The sequence below is a fragment of the Phalacrocorax carbo genome, chromosome 1 (assembly GCF_963921805.1).
Source record: "Phalacrocorax carbo chromosome 1, bPhaCar2.1, whole genome shotgun sequence".
NCBI classification, from domain to species: domain Eukaryota; kingdom Metazoa; phylum Chordata; class Aves; order Suliformes; family Phalacrocoracidae; genus Phalacrocorax; species Phalacrocorax carbo.
Genome location: NC_087513.1, coordinates 160597484 through 160617221, shown reverse-complemented (window position 1 = coordinate 160617221; position 19738 = coordinate 160597484). Strand labels below are relative to the sequence as shown.

General features: G+C 39.5%; 1 protein-coding gene across 1 annotated transcript in view; it reads left to right on the top strand.

Annotated features, from left to right (window-relative positions):
* The window catches only part of HS6ST3 (heparan sulfate 6-O-sulfotransferase 3), a 316029-nt gene that overhangs the window by 144977 nt on the left and 151314 nt on the right, over positions 1 to 19738 (top strand). The gene's annotated exons all lie outside the window — the stretch shown is intronic.

Below are 19738 nucleotides of genomic sequence, written 5' to 3'. Positions count from 1 at the left end.
AACTTTTTTTTTTTTTATATTCAGTCTCTCACTGCTGTGGGCTTTTGATAACATTATGATTTATATTTACCCATGTTTTTGCCTGACGGTAGTTGAATAACAATAAAATGCCTGTTGATTTTGGGTGGTCAGATGAAAACTTAGAGCTACAACCAATGTATTAATCAATGCCGCCCATCAAAATGCTATGGGTCAAAGCAAAAGTTGATATAGAAGTTATTTTATTTTGTTATCATAGTGAATGGCATAAAGTATTTCCTAGGTTTCCTTATCAGTGGTGATGCATTAACATTGGCTCATCCTTCTTCATAGTTTGTTGCTAATCGATAAATTATTTTGATTTGGGGTTTTTTTTTCAAGGAGTATATAGTCTAAAATCAAATTAATCTTTGTGAACCTGCATGTTTTCTGGATTCAATTATTCACATTTTTTCAAATGTTTGGTTTTGTTTGGCTGGAAAACTGCTTTCTGAATTTATAGACAGTTTCAGAACATAATTTTACCAGTGCATAATGACAAAAGCAATTTACATTTACAGATTATTTTTGACATGAGAAGCCAACAGTACTGGTAAATTGTATGTAGTCTTCCCAGCTGAGTAGATAGGTTGCTTGTAGAGTCCGAAAAATGGAAACAAAACAAGTACATAATGCAGTAAGTTTGTTATTATCCCAGAGAAACACATCATACTCTCTAGAACCAAGGTAACAACAAATTTGTTGCACTGTTCAATGCCTTGATGGTATGCGGTGCTGCAGGAAAAATGTCAGCTACCCGTGGCAGTAGGTCTGTGTCAAAAAGCGTAAAAACCTCTAAAGATGCTTGTTTGAAAATTATACTGTATTTTTTCAAGATAAAAACATTGGATGGCCTGTTTCCCACTTCCTCTCCCTTCTGAAATTAAACTCCCAAGCTACTCTGGTGTTGCTGGCTTTCTAAAGTGTTGGCTAATCAATTAGAAGCAGTAGGATATGAACTGGTGACAAATCATGCATAATTTGCGATGAAAAATGAACATACCAAATGTTCTGAGGTGTAGGCTACATGCTAGGCTTATTCATTTGTTTTGGAGCATCCTTAGCTATGAAGTTATTAAAATGGAAATTAATGTCTTAAAAGGGAAAAATACTACAAAGCAAAAGCAATATTCAGTGGCTGAATGCGTGTCAAAACTAGTGAATATCTTGTCAATTTACTCGAATCTTTCAATACCCCCTTCATGTTGTTCTCCTAATAGACTGATCCCGCTCAAGCAGTGTTCATGTAATTGTTATCCTGTGTTAGAAAAATGACCTTTTGTGTGTTCTGATGTTTGATGCCTTTACAGCCACTGGGTGCAAGTTTTCTGTATTTCCATTATAGTGAAAATGTGAAATTTTTTGTGCCTTGTTGAAATTTTGGTGTAGGAGGTCTAACCGGCAGGATTTCAGTAGCAGGGTGCTGCCAGGTGTACCCCTTGTAGGAGAAGGTGAAGAACTGTCCTGTGCCAGACACAAGCAGTTCAAAGCAGCTCTGAAACACCCCCATAGTGTGCCAAAACTTCAGCCAACCAGAGATGCATATGATGCCTCTGCTAAGACACATTTAAGAAAAAGACTCAACGCTGGGAGTAGGAAACACAGGAAGAGATACGTGAGGAGATATGTGAAGAGGTGTGTTTGGAGAACAGGGATGAGGAAAGGAAGAGAGGTGTGGAAGAGGGCATTGTTGGAGATGCAGCTGGAGATGCCCTCCTGGAAAAGATACTCCATGGCAGAGGAGGGACACTCCCAATAAGACTGCGGTCTGTAGGTAACCAGTGCTGGAGCTAGGAAACCCCCAAATGGGGACTGCGTCTTACGGAGGGACCCATGCAGAAGCAAGTACGCCCCTGAGGAGACTGCAGCCCATGGAGGACCCATGCTGCAGCAGATACACCCCCAAAGGGATTGCCCTCCGTGGAGGACCCACACTAGAGGAGGTACACCTCCGAAGGGACAGCTGCATGTGGAGAACCCCCGCTGGTGCATGAGCATGCCCAAAGGGACTGCGGACCATAGGAACCCACAAAGGAGCAGAGGAGCAGGAAGAAGCAATGGAGGAAAACAAAAGTAAAATTCCTTGAGTCAAGACTGTTTTGCTTGCAACATCTGATAGCCTGGTTGTTAGTGACAGGTTTCAAAAGTGTGTCCTAAATACTCTTTTTGGCAAGTGAAGCTCAAAACTGTGATTCTGTGGACAATTAAAGAACTATAAGAAGTCCTAAATTCAGAATGAATATCAGAATTTTCAAGTCTTTCAGGGAAGGATAATTCAGTTTTATTTGGGAAGCTACATATTTACCCCTTCCAAAGTAAGATGACCAGCAGCCATCTTGATTTCTTCAACAATTTGACTGTGCAGTCACAAACAAGAATTAAATTGGAAGGAATAATTAAAAATTACTTGTGCAAACAGCTGTCACCTATTATTGCAGATACTGCTGGCATGATCACTATATTGGTTTTCTTGTCAACAAAATAATGTTTCATCCTTCCTCATAATTTCTTTTTTATTTTTTTTTTCTTTTAACCAAATGAGTAGATACTCTTGTTTTGTAAGTCTTGTATTCAGAGGTTTACTCCTAGTGAGTTTATTCCTATAAAGTTTCCTTAAGGAAAATGTTTGGCACTGACATATTTGGATTTTTTACTTTGTTATCATAATTTTTGTTTTATCTATAGGTTTTTCATACAGTGGTTCTCTTCTTTCTGTACCTTTTCTCTGTCTCTCATTCCACCTGCTACTGGTGATAGCGTTTTGTTCTGCTTTCATTAACTACTATCCTGTTTTTCCTTTAATTATGGGAGGTGTTTCTTTTTTGTCAAAGACAAATTTGCTAGTTCTGTTTTTGTTGGTGTTGAGAGAAACGCTGCTACTTCATGCCTTCTGGTTAATTTATCTCTTAGTTTTTATGCTAATCTGGTTAAGACATGATTAACAGTATTCCATGGGCCTCATTTTTTCTCTGTCCAGAGTCTACTTTGACACTCGAATTAGTGCTTTCCTATTTGCTGTATATTTACCCAGAGATGAAGTTTGATGTTTTCCTATAGTCTGTCAGTGGGTTTAGTTCTTCAAAAATTATTTTCAACAATTTCAACTTGAAAATTTTCACAGACATGTAGGCAGATGGAGCAGTTAATTACGAAAGTGTTCTTGAAACTTCTAAAGTTAATGACACAAGAGTTTAAGAATCATTTTTTGAATCATTTTAGACTGAAGTTTTTAATTAGAATTTTTAATTGTACAGCATTTCACTGCGTAAGTGCTGGTGAAGGTATCTCGGGTTTCAGTGCTAATTTATCGGGCAAAAATTTTAGATGTTCTTCCTAAAATACAATAAGACACAGACAGTCTAATATTTTAATAGTGAAACAGAATTATGTAGTGCTTGAACCATGCCTCATTGCCAGTTGGAGCTTCTTACCTGTACCACATTGTCTCATGCCATTTCTTTCTGCTTAGAAACTTTATAGCAGTCTTTATAACATGTCTGATAATGAAAAGTTTCTCATTTCCCATTAAAACAAGACCATACAGTGGCAATGCAGGTCATCTGGTTGTACCTCTTTCATGTGATACTGTGCTAGACTACACCAGGCAACTGCCCCTTCTGTATTCTTCGCAGTGGAAACTTCTCACATACCTTATGTGATATTGCTTCTTATTTGCCTGGTTTATCACGTAGCAACTAAAATATCAGCCACTTCAAATACTTAATGTAACCATAGCCTTCAGACTGCTCAGTTTTCATAGTCTTCTGGTATAACAGAGGGCAGGAAATCTCATCCAGAAGGCAGATAAGAATGATCTGCTGGCACAGTACTTCTTGCAGGTAGACCCTTGCCAGAAGCTAGGATGGATGAATAGTGATCCATCCTTGAGGGTAGGAAGGCTCTGCAGAGGGACCTGGACAGGCTGGATTGATGGGCTGAGGCCAACTGTATGAGGTTTAACAAGGCCAAGTACTGGGTCCTGCACTTTGGTCACAGCAACCCCACACAACGCTACAGGATTGGGGAAGAGTGGCTGGAAAGCTGCCCTGTGGAAAAGGACTTGGTGGTGTTGGCTGGCAGCTGGCTGAACATGAGCTGGCAGTGTGCCCAGGTGGCCAAGAAGGCCAACAACATCCTGGCTTGTATCAGGAATAGTGTGGCCAGCAGGAGCAGGGCCGTGATCGTGCCCTTGTACTCAGCACTGGTGAGGCCGCACCTCACGTACTGTGTTCAGTTTTGGGCCCCTCAGAAGGACATTTTGTTGCTGGAGTGTGTCCAGAGAAGGGCAACGAAGCTGGTGAAGGGTCTGGAGAGCAGGTCTTCTGAGGAGAGGTTGAGGGAACTGAGATTGTTTAGCCTGGAGAAGAGGAGGCTGAGGGGGGACCTTATAGCTCTCTGCAACTACCTGAAAGGAGGTTGTAGTGAGGTTGGTGTTGGTCTCTTCTCCCAAGTCACTAGTGATAGAACGAGAGGAAATGGCCTCAAGCTGCATCAGGGGAGGTTTAGATTGGATATTAGGAAATATTTCTTTACTGAGAGAGTGATCAGGCATTGGAACAGGCTGCCCAGAGAGGTGGTGGAGTCACCATCCCTGGAGGTATTTAAAAGACGTGTAGATGGGCACTTCAGGGCATGGTTTAGGAGACATGGTGGTGTTGGGTTGACGGTTGGACTTGATGATCCTAGAGGTCTTTTCCAACCTTAATGATTCTATGATTCTGTGATTCTGTGATTCTATGATCTTGAGTTCTTCCTTCAAAGCAATAAGACTTAGTGATTCCAGGATTTAATTCCTTCTAAAGGGCCTGGAAAACAGGGTTCTCAGATTTGCCCCCAAGATATTGTTTCTGAAGTGCATTTATTCTGTTATCCTGTCTAGCACTAGGCCTGCAATACTGTCTTGGAGCTATATAACTTGTACCAGCTCAATGTTACCAGGAACCATTTCTTTTATCACATTAGCCAGATAGAGGAGGTCAGCATCCTCAGCCCACTGCCATCCCAGAGCAGTTAATGGCTGGTCTTCCTTGTCTTATTGAGGGAGCCCAAGAAGACATCCTTGTGTTTCTCCCAGTTTTCGCAAGCACATTTGTGAATATACACAGGTACAAAATGCAAACTTCAGGGGATGGAGATTCTTCAGATTGGAACATATATATTGATTTATGTAAGTGAGGGAGGCTGGAAGAGTTCAACTCTGGCTGAAACAGGAAGCTGTTGATTACCTACTCAAGAGAAGATGCCTAATCTAACATGGAGCTTCTCTATATATGAGCAAGCAAGATGAGGGTTATTTTCAAGCAGTGGCAAGACTTTCTCCTGAATAAATTAGAAGTGATTAAATTATGGGGGCTGCAGGAGAAATAGTAAGTGCATTTCAAGGGAGGAAACTTAATTAATGCCCCCAGGGGAGAGCAAAAGCACATTACCTGTGAAAGTGAGTGCATGCCACTAGGAGTGGGCTCTCTGTAGTTAAGGCTGTCTCTTAGGACAGGGCATGCAGAAAGTCTCATAGCGTGTGTTGAACTCACCTGCATAAAAGGGGAGAGAAAACTTTCAGATTTGATCTTGGCGTAGATAGGCTAAACCCTCTTTTTCCTTCAGTTCCTCACTTCTGTTTCTTACTGCTATTTCTAGCTGTGTTGACTGTGTCAGATATGGTAAATTAATACTTGGGTTTAACCTCAGCCTACTTTGAATAAAGAAGGATTTCAACAGAACTAGCTGAAAAGAAAGCAAGTTTACTAATAAAAATGCACAGAAAATTTACAGTATGGCAAGAGCCATGCTTATCCACCCCATTCTTCAAAGTGAACGAGAAAGGTACCACCTTCATAGAAGGTATATGTCTTCTGATGAAACTGGGCAAGTCTTCAACCAGGGCTGCTGTGGAATTAAGAATAGTGCAAGTACAAAGAGATAGGGCTCAACAACTTCTTCCCCTCCCCATTTACAAAACTACATTTCTTTTGACCCAGATTACGGTGTCTAACCAGCCTAAGTGCTATGGGTGTATTAGCTTGGGTCAGAGCTGCCTTGAGGATCTGCATCCTCTAATGCATTACTTGATGTGTATGTGCCTTAGAGCTTTAGAGAAGCTTGACATAAATTCTATAAATCCAGCTGTTTTTCAAGAAGTCACAAAACAATCAGCAAATTTAAAATAAATTATAATAAGGTATGATCCATTTCTTCCCAAATAAGGGTACTGACAGCAATATTTCTGTTTTGGTTTTGGGCTTAAATCTCAGGCTCATCTGTTCATATTTCTGAATCAGCACACTAAGCTCTGAAAGCATTTTTTTTCCTGTTGAGGTTAAGCTTAATTTAGAGAATCTTTTAAAACTTTTCTGCCAGATTTGCATTAATATGTGCAGTTTTTCTCTTGCAAGAAAAGAAGCCCTTTTTAGAGACTTCTTGAGTAGGTGGACTCTGGATGTTGTCTGGCATGGAATTTCATGTGTCAGCTCCAAGTAACATGACTCCAGTCAAACTGCAAGCAGACAAGAAAGCAGGTATTTCAAAATCGTACAAATATAGATGTACTGCTTACAAAAATGCTGAAGGTACCATATTTCAAGCTTGAAGTAGTTTTCTCAAAGGCCCAAGATAACACTTGGGTTCAAGAATTGGTAATTTTGTTCTGTACTGTATAAACAGACTGGCAGGTTTTTTGTCTTCATGAAATTTGAGATATGAATTGTTGTTCTCTTCAGTTGGTATAATTTTTCAGTGTTGTTCAGTGCCATGACCTTTCTGTTCATGATGAACATAACAGTTCCAGATGTGCTAACCAAGACTATGGACAGAAAAACTGTCTAGATATAGTTACGTTTTGGACTGGAGGGCAGTGTTGGCAAAGGACAACAGTCTCATTCTGTCTTATGTTGACAGCGTAAGTCCCTGCATAAACTTATAAGAATGTGGAGTATCTTTTCATTTTCTGTAAATAAAAAGCATGTTCTATTATGGTTTTCTGACAAAGCCATGCACTGGATGCGATTCCTATTATATTTTGTGACCATGAGCCAAGGTCTTTCAGCTTTCTCTTGGTGTAATTTGAATTAAATCTCCTTTCTTCTTTCTCTTAGGAAGGGGATTGTATTAAATCAGATTGTTTTTTCAAGTCATGAAGGTCTGAATAGCAGAGGAGTAAGAAGAATAGGAAGTTTTTGTTCATGTTTGTTAGCATGTGTTTTCTTTTCATCATGATTCAATTAAGCTTAAAATAACCTGTCTAATTACTGCTCTGTTTGACACTGTCAAAGGGCTGGGGATTGTTTTATGATTTAGCAACAGTACTATGATTCTAGACATCCTTTTGTTTGGAAAAAAAAAAAAGAAAAAAAAATCATTACGCTGATGTTTTAGAATTTTTTTTTTCTTTAGAGGATATACTCAGTATATACTCATACCACTTGCCATGGTGATTTGCTGCGTGGTGAGGAGCTGAATGCTGAAAGCTGAGATAATATTGGGAGCATCACGCATGTGTGGTTATGGCAGCTGACAGGAGAGCTCAGGCACTGTGAGAGGGCAGGAATGTCTACAGAACTGCTGCCAATAAAGATTAGTGGGTCATACCCTAATTTCCTCCAAACCAAGGGTAAAACCAAAGCGTTATGTAAGGCTGCCTGAGCTCAGTGCAGTCAAAGATCTCTTTGCAACTGTGTTTTGCCAACTCCTGTTCCCTGTCAGTCAAGGTATGAAGGATGTCTCTTTCTGATGGCAGTGTAGGTACAGTATTTTCAAGTATTGGGATAATAGCGTTTAGATAAACTGTATTCTTCATGTGGTTTTCTGCTTCCTTCTCTTCAGGCAGTAACACAACAAGAGGGGGGTTTGGTACGTTGTACCTTCACTCTGTGGCATAATTGGATGATGACAGGTTTGAGAAGTGTCAAGCACACTGAAGCAAAAAATCTTCTGCCGACCTTGTTACTGGGGCTGCCTGAAGCTGTTGGGAGAACCTGGAGAAATAACTTATGACACATTCGGCTTTGGCAGTGTTTACTTCTAAACAGCTTCCCGTTTCTGTGCAATTTCCAAGCTGAACCTACTTGATATTGACAGGTAATATTTTAATGGATAGATTGATTGGACTGGCAGAATGAATTAGCCATCAGGTTGACAACCATATAGCATTATGTTGTGTATCTGTTTACTCAGCACTGGGTGAAATGCAAGAGTCTATTGAAAATCAGATTTCCATGCTGCTTTGTCAAAGCAAATTTAATCACAGCTAGAACATGTGGCATCCATCATTTCCACTTCAGAAGGCATCAACAGGCACAGATCAGCAACAACAAGCAGTGCTGCCACTGCTGTCTTTGACTCACATGGAAAATTAAATTTTACCATAGATTTTTGATAAATGATGCAGTCTCACTCATCAAACATAATTACTTAAGTGTTCTCTATTAAAGTAATCCCCAATAGCTTTGTATCTAGAGGGAAGGTCTTACTCCATTTGGCTTTGAGTCACTCCTCCTGATGTGGGATAGGCTTTTGGATATTGCCTTTGCAGATTAGACACTGCTTTCCATTTGTTTTTCTTTGAAATCTCAGAGCTGCCTGGCTGCCTATTTTTACCTGCATTTTAGTGACTATCTGAGCAATATACTGTAATTTATTCTGTGTTTTTCTCTGAAGTTTCACGTTAATGCATGTCTTTCTACCCTCTTGGAGATCAGGATAGCATATTATATTATAAGAAATCTCATGGTAACTTAAGGAATAAAACAATACAGAGGACATGTAAAGAAGCAACCAGCTGCTTTGCTCATGCCTCAAGTATGGTAGAGAGCATCTTAAGTGTTCAGATTTACACAAAATGTTGAAAAACATTGGAAGCATTAGTTCTGCACATTTTTCTTAAAAGAAGTTTTCATCTCCTGTAATTTGTCACAGACATTGAAAGTACTCCAGTTTAATAGCTTATTAATACTTTTTGGGGGGTATTTCCCCCTTTCCACGTCCATTTAGAATGGCCAAGCATGTGTTCTGTAACACTGCTGTCTATTGCTATTATTCTGGTTAAATTTTAAACTGATGTGTTAATACCTCCATAACTGTGAGTCCAAAGCCTTTTTCTTCCAGACATGAAGATAGCAGCACAATTTGCCTAATTCCTACTAATTGAGGTATGATTCTTTACGATTGTCTCATGTCTTGTACTGTCTCTTGTAATGTTCTCAAAAATTATGACATTAATTGAGAGGAGCTCATAGTCACTAAGAGGTCTTCTGAAGATTGTTTCACATTTACTGTTTTGAATTACAGTACTGCTCAAAAATAGCTTGCCTGTAGACTGTGCGAGTTCAAATAATAATGCTTCCTGTGTTTCTATGTTTCCTCAAGCATCAATATTCAGCTGTTTATATTTTTGTATTTACAGTACAATTTCTAAATTGCTTTCCTTTACAGTGTTGCTGTTAGTGGTATCAATATTTTGAATCACATGTCTGAATATGCTTTTTTGCCTCTTTTCTTGAGATAAGCTGGTTCTCAGAAAACAAGCACACGTGGCACTTAGGGACGCGGTTTAGGAGACATGGTGGTGTTGCATGACAGTCGGACTTGATGATCTTAGAGGTCTTTGCAACCTTAATGATTCTGTGATTCCACTGATAAAATTTATGTACGTATGCAGTGATAACCTATGGATGCTGATTAAAAAGTAAGCTTTTTTCCCATTGATCTAAAACAACATCTTAATTAAAACACAGGGCCATATTTATTTCATGTAACTTAGAAGTCCAGGCTTGAGATGTTAGTCTGAACTAGTTGGCTGATTCATCTGATGCTTATTTATAGTCAAGGGGGAGAAATACATAGTTTAAGGGATGATTTACCACTCTAAGACAGACACCTAAAAAAGGCCAGGTAAGTCACCTTCTGGAGGTATTATTCTCTCTTGACTGTTAAAGGTGCCTGGGATGAGTAGCATTACCTGGGAGTGTTAAGTGATAAGCAGAATCTGAGGAGGAAACATGCCAAACAAGCGCTGCCTCTTTGATATATGCCACGATACAGATGTATTGCTGGGACTGCTAGCACAGTACAGATGTGTTGCACACCTGTCACTGGGAAAGCTGTGAGAAGTTGTGGGTGACACGTTCTGTGATTTGTACTGATGCTACCCAAATGCTGCACAAGTGAAGTATGTATTTAAAGGCTTATGTGCCGTAACTTTACCCAAATGCTGCACAAGTGAAGCTTGTATTTAAAGGCTTGTGTGCCGTTACTTGTCCCTTACTCTCCCAGGTAGTTGCCTGCCAGACGTACCCTCTGAATTTTCTGTTATCCACACCTGGACATCTGTATCAGGGACATTTGTGTAGGGTGACAGTTGAATACATACACGAACTAATCAATCCCTAAGGGTGCAACAGTTTTGCCTCTGTCAAACTGGTTTATTTCTGTTTTTCTTAGAAAAAATATGAAGCTGATGAAGTATAGCTTGCCTTTAACACCAAAAGGTGTTTCTTCCCGAAGGCTGAGAGGTGTTCAAGATTTATGACTTCTTCTGCTGTCTGATTTGCCGGTCTGCATGATTCATGATGAGCCTGTTCCTACGCTAGCTATCAGGTCGTCCTTTTCAAACCAGCATCTCTTGTGTTAATAGTCAGTGCAATTCATAATTACCTCTCCCTGGGCCTGACTGTTATCTGAGCAGATTGATACGCATCCACCGGGCAGCAGGTCTTGCTTGTTGATCCACTTTCTTCTGTGTAGGTCTTATAACTTAAAGGTACGCTCAGAGCTATAACAATAACTCAAAATTTAGAGACCTGAATTTTAGACACCTAAATTAGCTGTGATGAAGGTTAGCTGTGGTGTCTGATCATAAATAACAGGTGAAGTGTGGACTGGGATAGCCAAGCACAGTATGACCTTCCATCCCCTTGCCATAGCTCCCATATACAGCATGCGCGCCTACTGATTGTGCCCAACATGAAAATTCGTTGGTTCGTCTATCTACATGTGCCTGAACTGAATGTTAGGCTGCTGCTTTGGGAATGAATACTGAGGAGGAACTGCTCAGTTCATGTGTTACCTTACTTCATGCTACCAGTGTAGTTTCACTGGATTTTCAGAACAAAGCTGTTCTTGGATGCTGAAGCAACTTGTTAATGCACAGTTTATGAACCTCCATCTGAGCAATAGTAACTCTGAACCATCTGAAATGGTAATGGACCTGTGTGCTTGGGATTGCTGCCTTGCCTGGCATATTGGGTTTGTTCAGACCATGCACATATGGTTATTTTTTTTTTTTCATATGAGAGAAACTATCTTTTAGTTTGCATTCTTCACTCATTTCTATTCCTGAGAACAGCCTAATTAGAAATGTCTGGAATAAAAAGATGAGTTGAGGCAGAAAATTCATTTTGATTGTAGCCAGCCAGTCTAGCAAAGAAGTAATAGCGCTGCTTCAAATTTTTGAATAATGGAGTAAAATAAAGATAATGTAGCTGAATTGAATGATAAATAACTTTATTCTGGCTTATTTTAAAACAAATAACATGTTCTTAATTTTTTATTGCAAAATTTCCAGACATTGTTTGATATTGTAGTGTCCCCAAACTAGTAAATTTTTGAAACTTTCAAGTTTCATGACAGCTTTGTTAATATAACTGAGTAATGAAAACAGAAGTTGCTATTTTATTTTGTATCTGTTTTATATACAGTGCAGAAAAGAGAGGAATAGGCTTAGTTTGTGTTTTGAACAAAATGAAAATATTACCTTTTCCTATGTGTCTTTTTATTCAGTAAAGAAACTTGTGTCCAGTTGAACAACAGTGATGTTGGGTTCTTGTTAGGATATTATTCCGCTCTGCTGAAACAAAGGCTTTTTCACCATTTTATAGAGCTTTCTGTAATCACATCGTCTCAATCATTTTAGCAGTAATGTAACAATTTCTTATGCCTCTTGCTCTTGTATGTATACATCCATTGAGTTTTAAATTATACAGCAGTTTAACAAGGGAGGAGTAAGGCATGAAACAGCAGTAAACATTTACAAGCCAATGCTCATCAATTATCACTTAAGTAAATACATTTTAAAGACCAGGGCATCCTGATTTGCTCCAGTGACAATCTCATAATTGCAGCAAATATGGTTTAGAGTACACAGTTCTGGAAGAAAAGATGCTAGGGAAACCTAGGGGGATAGAGATCTGGGATTGGAAATAGCTGCTTGATTGCTCATGAAAGCCTGTGTTTTTAAGAAAGCAAGATGTTGCTTTCTCTGTCAGTTTAAGCTTTTTTTTGTTGTCTTTTTTACAACATGGGAAGAAAGTGAAAAACTTTAATGAAAGCCCACACCTGTTATAGAGGAGAGCACTAAGACTTTTAATATAACTAATGACCTAAGTGTAGCGTGACCTGTGTTATCATCTGTCTCTATAGGAAGAGAAATTTCTCTTCAGTTTTAGTTTTGGTGATTACAGATCCTTGAACTTCAGAAACTTAGGCTTTGGTTGCTTCCTCTCACGCAAGTGATCCCTGGGCGTACGGTCTTAATTTCAGAGTCATCCTTACTCATATTGGAGTCTCTTCAGGGAACTGCAGCAGAAAGGGAGAAGTAGTCTTCATCACTGAGGTGCATGACATATGCCATGAGTTGGCAGGTGAATTCAATCAAATTCAATCAAATTCCTCCTGAGAAATTTAATTTGAAGGAAGGGTACTGGACTTCAGTGTTTCCAAAAAACTTGTGTGTGATTACTCTGGTACTGCACATGGTGTTCCACCTCTGCCTTTAAGTTGTCTCTGTATTGCCCACAAAGTTCATACCTACAGTTCTCCTCAGTTACAGGATATCATTCAGACACCATTTAGACTTGATTTTTTCTTCCTTTTGCTAAACACACGAAGTCACAGAGTTTTCCTTGAAATCCTCCATACTGGGTCCGTATACATTAGTTCACTTGAGTAAGCTCCGTGAGGCAACATCTCGTCAGTAATCATCAACCTAGCCAGGCCTAGTATGCTGTGAATTGCCTGAGATGATCCAAATCACAGAGAAGACCTCTTCCTGTTCCAGCTGCTGTCATTTCTTGTCTCTTAGAGCCAGAATCTGTTCTTTTCAAGAGCAGCCAATTAGTTGGGCTTGAGCCCTCTTTCCCTACACAGCTGTTGGAAACTATTGTTATTTCTCGGGAAGCAATGGGATGGGACCGAATTGCACTTGGACGGTTTCACTGTATTCTGTGATGCTTTGTCTCAGGTCAGCAAGACTCCAAGGAATTTCATGATTGATGTGAGGTTAATTTCTAGCTCTCTTGTCCTCCAAGAAACATGTTGTGTCCTTTGCATGCTTATGCGGCAGTACGCTCTGGCAAGGTCAAAAAATGGCAGAGTTAATTTTTGGGAGATCCTAAATGCGAATCTCTTAATGGCAAAACAAGGTGTTTGTCAGATGAAGGCTTGTTCCTGGTTTCCTCATTTACACTGTGAATAAAGCCTTGAGTCAGATCTTTGTGGTAGTTGTACATAGATCTTTCTCCAACAATAAACTCCCCAGCCGCAACCAGGACAAGACAAAAAGCTTTTAAACTCAAGCCGGATTTTATCTGAATCAAAGCTAGGGTAAGTAACTTCTTAAATCCAGAAAACCTGGAGTAGCTAGATAACATGGAATGAAAAGAAAGGATACAGCATTTTTGTTCATTTAAAAAAACCTGCTACCTACTGTGTCTGTTCAAAAGGGTTTTGCTTCCAGATAGTTTAATGGCTCTAAATAGCAGGAAATGCTGCATTGACTCCTCTGATCCTGAGGAATTTGCCTTCCAGCTGTCTCACTGAGGTCTGGGTGTTTGCTCCTGGCTGTGGGCGGTCTCTTATATGAGCAGCAGCATCCCCAGTCTGAGATGTGACTCCCTTTTCTCTTGGCAGGCACTGAAGTCTCTGGAAGGTAGGTCCTTCCCTCTATGCTCAGTACTTTCCCAGAAGAAAGGTGGTCTCCCCTCCTTCCCTCTGCCTTACTTTTTTTTTTGAAGGAACATCACATATTTGTGCAAAAATATAAGCAAGCATACACATGCATTTGAGCTTTCCTCTGAAGGTCTAACATATGCATTTCCTGCACACCCTCTTATACCGAAGTAAAGTTTATACTGAAGGAAGGCCGTGTCAAAATAATTTCATGGCCTCAGACAGATGAATCGCTTAAGCTCATCTACCTTGTCATGCTGTCTGTAAAAAGATTATGAACCTACCTCTAAGCATGTAGGTTCTCATAGCTCTGTATTAGGCCCAGGTTCTTTATTCTAGTTCTTCCAGAACTGCTGGTTTGTCCACACAGAAACTGGCAGTTCAGGGTGTTCTGCTGAATCGCAGAAAAGGACCCACCAGGATCATGTGCTTTATTTCATGGAGATATTTTTTGCACTGCATTCATAGCCACAGGTACCTTCTTATGAGAACACAAAATACCCTGAACTACTACTTCCATCTTAAAAAGTTAGAGAGACATACTTCATCTAATATATAATTTTTTTAAGATCACATCAACATTCATCCCCACTCATGAATGAGTAAAATTCACTCTGTCATGAGAAGACTATCGCATTGTACTAGAAACTGTGTATTTTTAGGGGTCAAATTTTGTCATAATAGATTGCAGGGAACATCATATAAACTGATAACAACTTGCTTGCAAAAACATATCTTTGTCATATGCATCGTATCTTCTAGGATATAGATGACATGGGAGTCCTCCTATTTGAGCCTTCTAAGGCAATGTTATACAGAGATGGTGTTTAAATTGCCAGCAGATTTAATTCTATAGACTTCCAGTTTAATTAGAATAGTCCTCATTTTCCCTAAGCACATTATTCACCAGGGCTACAGGTTGGCTTACAATACCCTTAGTATCACGGAAACCCTACCGTTTTACCCTGACAGGAGAAAGTCTTTCAGGCCCTCCCTCTATTCATTTTCTAGGCTGAATGGGTAGAAACTAGACCAGCTTTAACTCAACGATTTCCAAACAAATAGCTTCCTTCTTCTGATCATATACCTCCCTCTAGCAGATATCTTCCTTCCTTTATTAAAGCACCAAGCAACTCCTGCAGTTGGTTGAGAAAATTCCTAGTGTTGGGGGTCTGCAGAGAACCTACCTGGGAGCTTACTTGTAACTTCCAGAAACCATTGCGCCGTCAATGTGGGTGATGAGGACAGAAATAAAGCTCTTGTGAGCTCTATCCTTACTCTCCCTGCCTTTAGACATGCATAGACTCAAGAGGTAAGTATGTGCGTCATACGCACACAAAAGAACAAGAGTCATGTTTCATGGTGTCAAAAAGTGTGTACAAACATGATACTTGCACAGAGCTGCAGATATTGGTGGCGTCAGCAGACCAACTGCATTGTTGAGGAAGAATGCGCATGTTTGCCTGTGCACCCAAAATTGCTGCCTTGCTGTACAGTGCTAGTGATAGATAGCTTAGTGAAGTGATCTGTCGGTCTTTGAAAAGGCAAAGAAAAAGGAAATGGAAAAAGGGAGTCTAGATGAAAAACTACTTGTCACATCTTGCAAAAATGATTGATGGTTCAAAAGGAATCTTGCCTTCAATGAATGAATATAGAAACACATAAATCTGAAAGAAATAAAATGTGACTTCAACGTTGTTTTCTCTTTCCTGGATTTCTCTGTTGTTTTCTTCAGTCTCTCACTTCTTTCGCCCTCCCCCCACCTTGTGATTCCCCATTTACTTTTCTTTCCTGTCAGCATATGGTTATTCTGTATAATTTTTATGTTCTTCCTGAATATCCCACATTGGTACTCTTCTTCCCATTCTACCTCTTCTGCTTCTGGTTTGTTCTCCTGTAGTCAGTCACCTTTTGATAGCCAGAGGGAATCTTACTTCCACCCCACTCCCTTTTGCAGCCTGCATACTCTTTGTCCTTGGAGACTCTCTCTTTTCTCCATCATACGTGTATCTTTTCCATTGTTCTTGGGCTACACGCTGGAGCAAACATCTCAGGGGCAGACAATCTAGTCGCATTGGCTCCCACACAGCTTGCTGTTTGGGACTGCTTAGGCTGAATGAAGACTAGGGATTTTCTTGGATGCTCTCCGACTGCTGCAGCATTTTGGGAACCTCATGATGATGTTCCCTTTCCCTTTGCCATTCCAAGAGCACCGTGTCATATGGAATTCTGTGGTACTCATATCTCTGCCTCTTGGACCTGCGTAAGATTTAAATCCTCGGTGGGGATAATGGCATGACCTAGACTATGACCTGCTAGTTGGGTCTAGCTCAATGAGGCCTGAAACGACAGCTATTAACTTGTCATTAACAATTGTAGAAGTGCAGAAGCTTTTGAGTGCATAGTAGATTAAGAATAATAATGCAGACCAGAATCAGTAAGACTGATACAGCATATAGCTATGAGCTGAACAACAGTTCTAATAAAAATACAAAATTTTGCCTGTACAAGTAGATTTTTGAAAATGAGAATATATTACTTAGGTAAGTTAAAATAATTAGTCTCAGAACTGTGAAGTTTCCCATCCCACGGCACCGCAACAGGATTCTTTAAAGCCTTCCTCCACTGAAATGAACTGTTTTATTTTTGTACTAGGTAATCATAGTTTGGTATTCAACCAATACAGAATACTTTCCACTCTGAACTCATTAGCAGTTAGGAGAAATAACAGGGAATAATGTTTCTTATGCTGTTACCTTAATTATAGCTTCTTACGCTAATTCTTAAATAGAGATAGGTCTTTATTTTAACTGTGTAACACTTGGAGAAATATGGAGTCTTATTATGGAGCTTTTCTAGGTTATTAGACAACTCTTTTTATGTTAGAAAATGGAACAGACTTTATATCATCTCAGTGTGACAGTTATTTTTAATGAATCCATACTGATTGAACGCTTATGGCATGTTCCTAATATAAAATACTTTGGGTAGAGAACAATATTTTAACCAATTATTGCAATAATTTGTCTGTAAGCTGTTTTATTTTATACTAGTGTGTCTTCAAACCCGTCAATAACTAAAAGGGTATAAGGTAATATTTTTTTTTGATAGAGGTGCTTGTATTTGTTTTAAAAAAAAAAGCAAAAAAGATTGTGAAAGTGTTTTGCTGTATGCATCCACCCCAAATGACTAGTTCTTTTGTGGATTTCTATGCTGTAGGGCCCAACAGACACACGGTGAATCTCAGCTTTAGATTTCCTCCACTTCCACTTGAGTAAGAGACATGCTTTCAGGGGTCAATTAATCCGCCTTAAAATAGCCAGCCATCTAAGCCATACATACTGAGCCCTGTTATAATTAGCAAAGATAGCATGGCAAGTCCTTAGGAATAAAAGCCAACAGATAAAGCAGGTGAAGAGAAAGTGTATTCTCCTCACGGTGGAGCAGAATTCTTTGGAAACTCAGCCTACCTCAAATTGGGAAGAAGCAGCAATGGAGCATGACTTCTTGTATTCCATGCTTCATTTTACCCGTGCACCTGTCAGTGTTATGTGAATGGTGTGTGGTATGCTAAGGCTCCTTTGTGTTTCTCCTTTACACCAGCCTAACATTCTCATCAGAGGTTCTTCACTGGTATATATGCTCTAAGTAAGGGACATGGCCAATAGAAGGAGAGGAGCTTCTATTCATCTCTACGTGACCCTGTGAGGCTGCATGTTGAACACTTTGGTTTGGCTCCCTGGTGTAGTAAGGATGTTGAGAAACTGGAAGGGTGCCGTGGAGGGCTGCTTTGATGAGCAGAGGCTAGAGCCCACATCCTGAGGGATGCTGGGGGAACTGGGCTTTTCTAGTTGTGAAAAGAAGGCTAGAGCACTCTAATAACAGCCCTGAAACGTATTTGCAGATATGACAAGGTCTTCTTAGTAGTGCTGGAGAACACAAAAAGTGGCAATGCTCACCAACATTGGATGGGGAGGTGTAGGTTGGACATTAGAAAAAGAGCTTCAGTAGGTGGGTTGTGACTGGAACAGGTCACCCAGAGAAGTGGTGGAGTCTCCATTCTTGAAGGTTTTTCAATACTTGGCTAGATAAAGCTACAGATGACCTAATGATAAAATGTTGGTAATAGTCCTGCTTTGAGTGGGAAGCTGGCTGGACCTCAGAGTGATATGGGTGCATGACACCATTTCTAGTTTTGTGCTTTTCCTTTTTACACGACGACGTTGCTGTGATGTTCTTGTCTCTGGCTTGCCCGCAGCTGTGGAGAACAACCTTACTGCTTGTTTGCAACCTGAATGATTGCACATTAGAAAGCATTAATGCAAAAATACAAGAAAAATGGCATTATGGAAGGTCCATGTGTTTTGTTATTAACACTGTTTTTTTCTAAAAGAATCGGCAACTGATTTTTTTTTTTCTTTTGGTGGTAGGAAGGGTCTCAGTGTACCATCTGTACAATCTGTATAGGAAATTGCAAACTGCATGTGAAATTAGCAATCACAAAATTGTGATTGTAATTGCAAGGCAGTAGGAGAGAATGGTAGCTGTTGTCTCAAGCCCAGGACTTCTACTATATATGTCTTTCTCTTAGAAGCAGACAGATAATCAATGTAGAGTCTTAAGTGCAGGTAGTATAAGTTACTATCAGCCAGGGGACTATTGGTATATTAAAACATTAGTACTTAAAACTTGCACATCAGAACTTCTTGATCCAACAACTCCTCTAACTGTAGCCTACATAAAATGTCAGGAAAAAAACTTAACAGTACTCTCTGTACTAATTAAGCAGTCTAACTCAGTATCATAACCATTTGAATTCCGAGGGAAGGTCTTCTGGAAAGAAGCTGAAGTGTAGTGGTTGACTTCAAAGTGTGTCTGTGAAAGGTTTTGAAATTTGTCTCCATTTAAACCTTGGCTGACAAAATTAGTTCTGAAAAAAATGATGTTTGATAAAGTTTATTTGGAAAGCAGATGCTTGCTGAGTCAGAGTTCATGGGATTAGAATATTGTACACTGATTATATCAGGCAGCAGCTGTGGCTCTGATTCGTGTGCCAGGTTTACATAAAAAAGGATATTTCTTCTGGGACCAATCAAAAATACTAATATTTGATCAAGGAATTACTAGCTGAATCTTTATTAATTGCATAGTGAGATGTTCAGTGACCTTGTTTTAAGATGATCCTTTAGAGACTAAAAATTAGCTAATCTAAGTATGTTTCATTTAGAGTAGACTAACCTCAGAAATATCATTAGGAACTAAGCATCTGTTCATCAATCAAAAACTCTTTATGGAAAGAGCTCTTAGTTGATACTTCTTATGAAGTCAAAAGAGACTTCTAGGTGAAGTAAGTCCACCAAAATAGCTAATTTTGCAGAACATTTTAATACATAAATGAAAATGAAGGAGAGATCTCAGGTAAGTGCAAAGGTAAAGCTGAAACATCATTATGGAGGATGAAAGTAATTAAATTGGTTTTTTCAAGTTACTGGGGGTACATGGAGTATGTTATCCACTGTCCTCATAACCTCTGCGATCTTGAGAATAGCAGGTTCAATGAAGATGGAATTTCACTACTTCCTTCTCTACACATGCTCAAGAAATTTCATATAAGTGACTTTAATCTCCACTTGGTATGTCTGGCTAAAATATGATAAGAATTATTTTCAAAAAATGTCAAACTAGTATAGGGTAGGCAATGGCAGCAGCATTGTCTAGGTGATGCTGCGTGTCTAGCTCTGTCCTGAGCAAAGCCCGTTGACTTCAGTGAGTACAGGTGAGA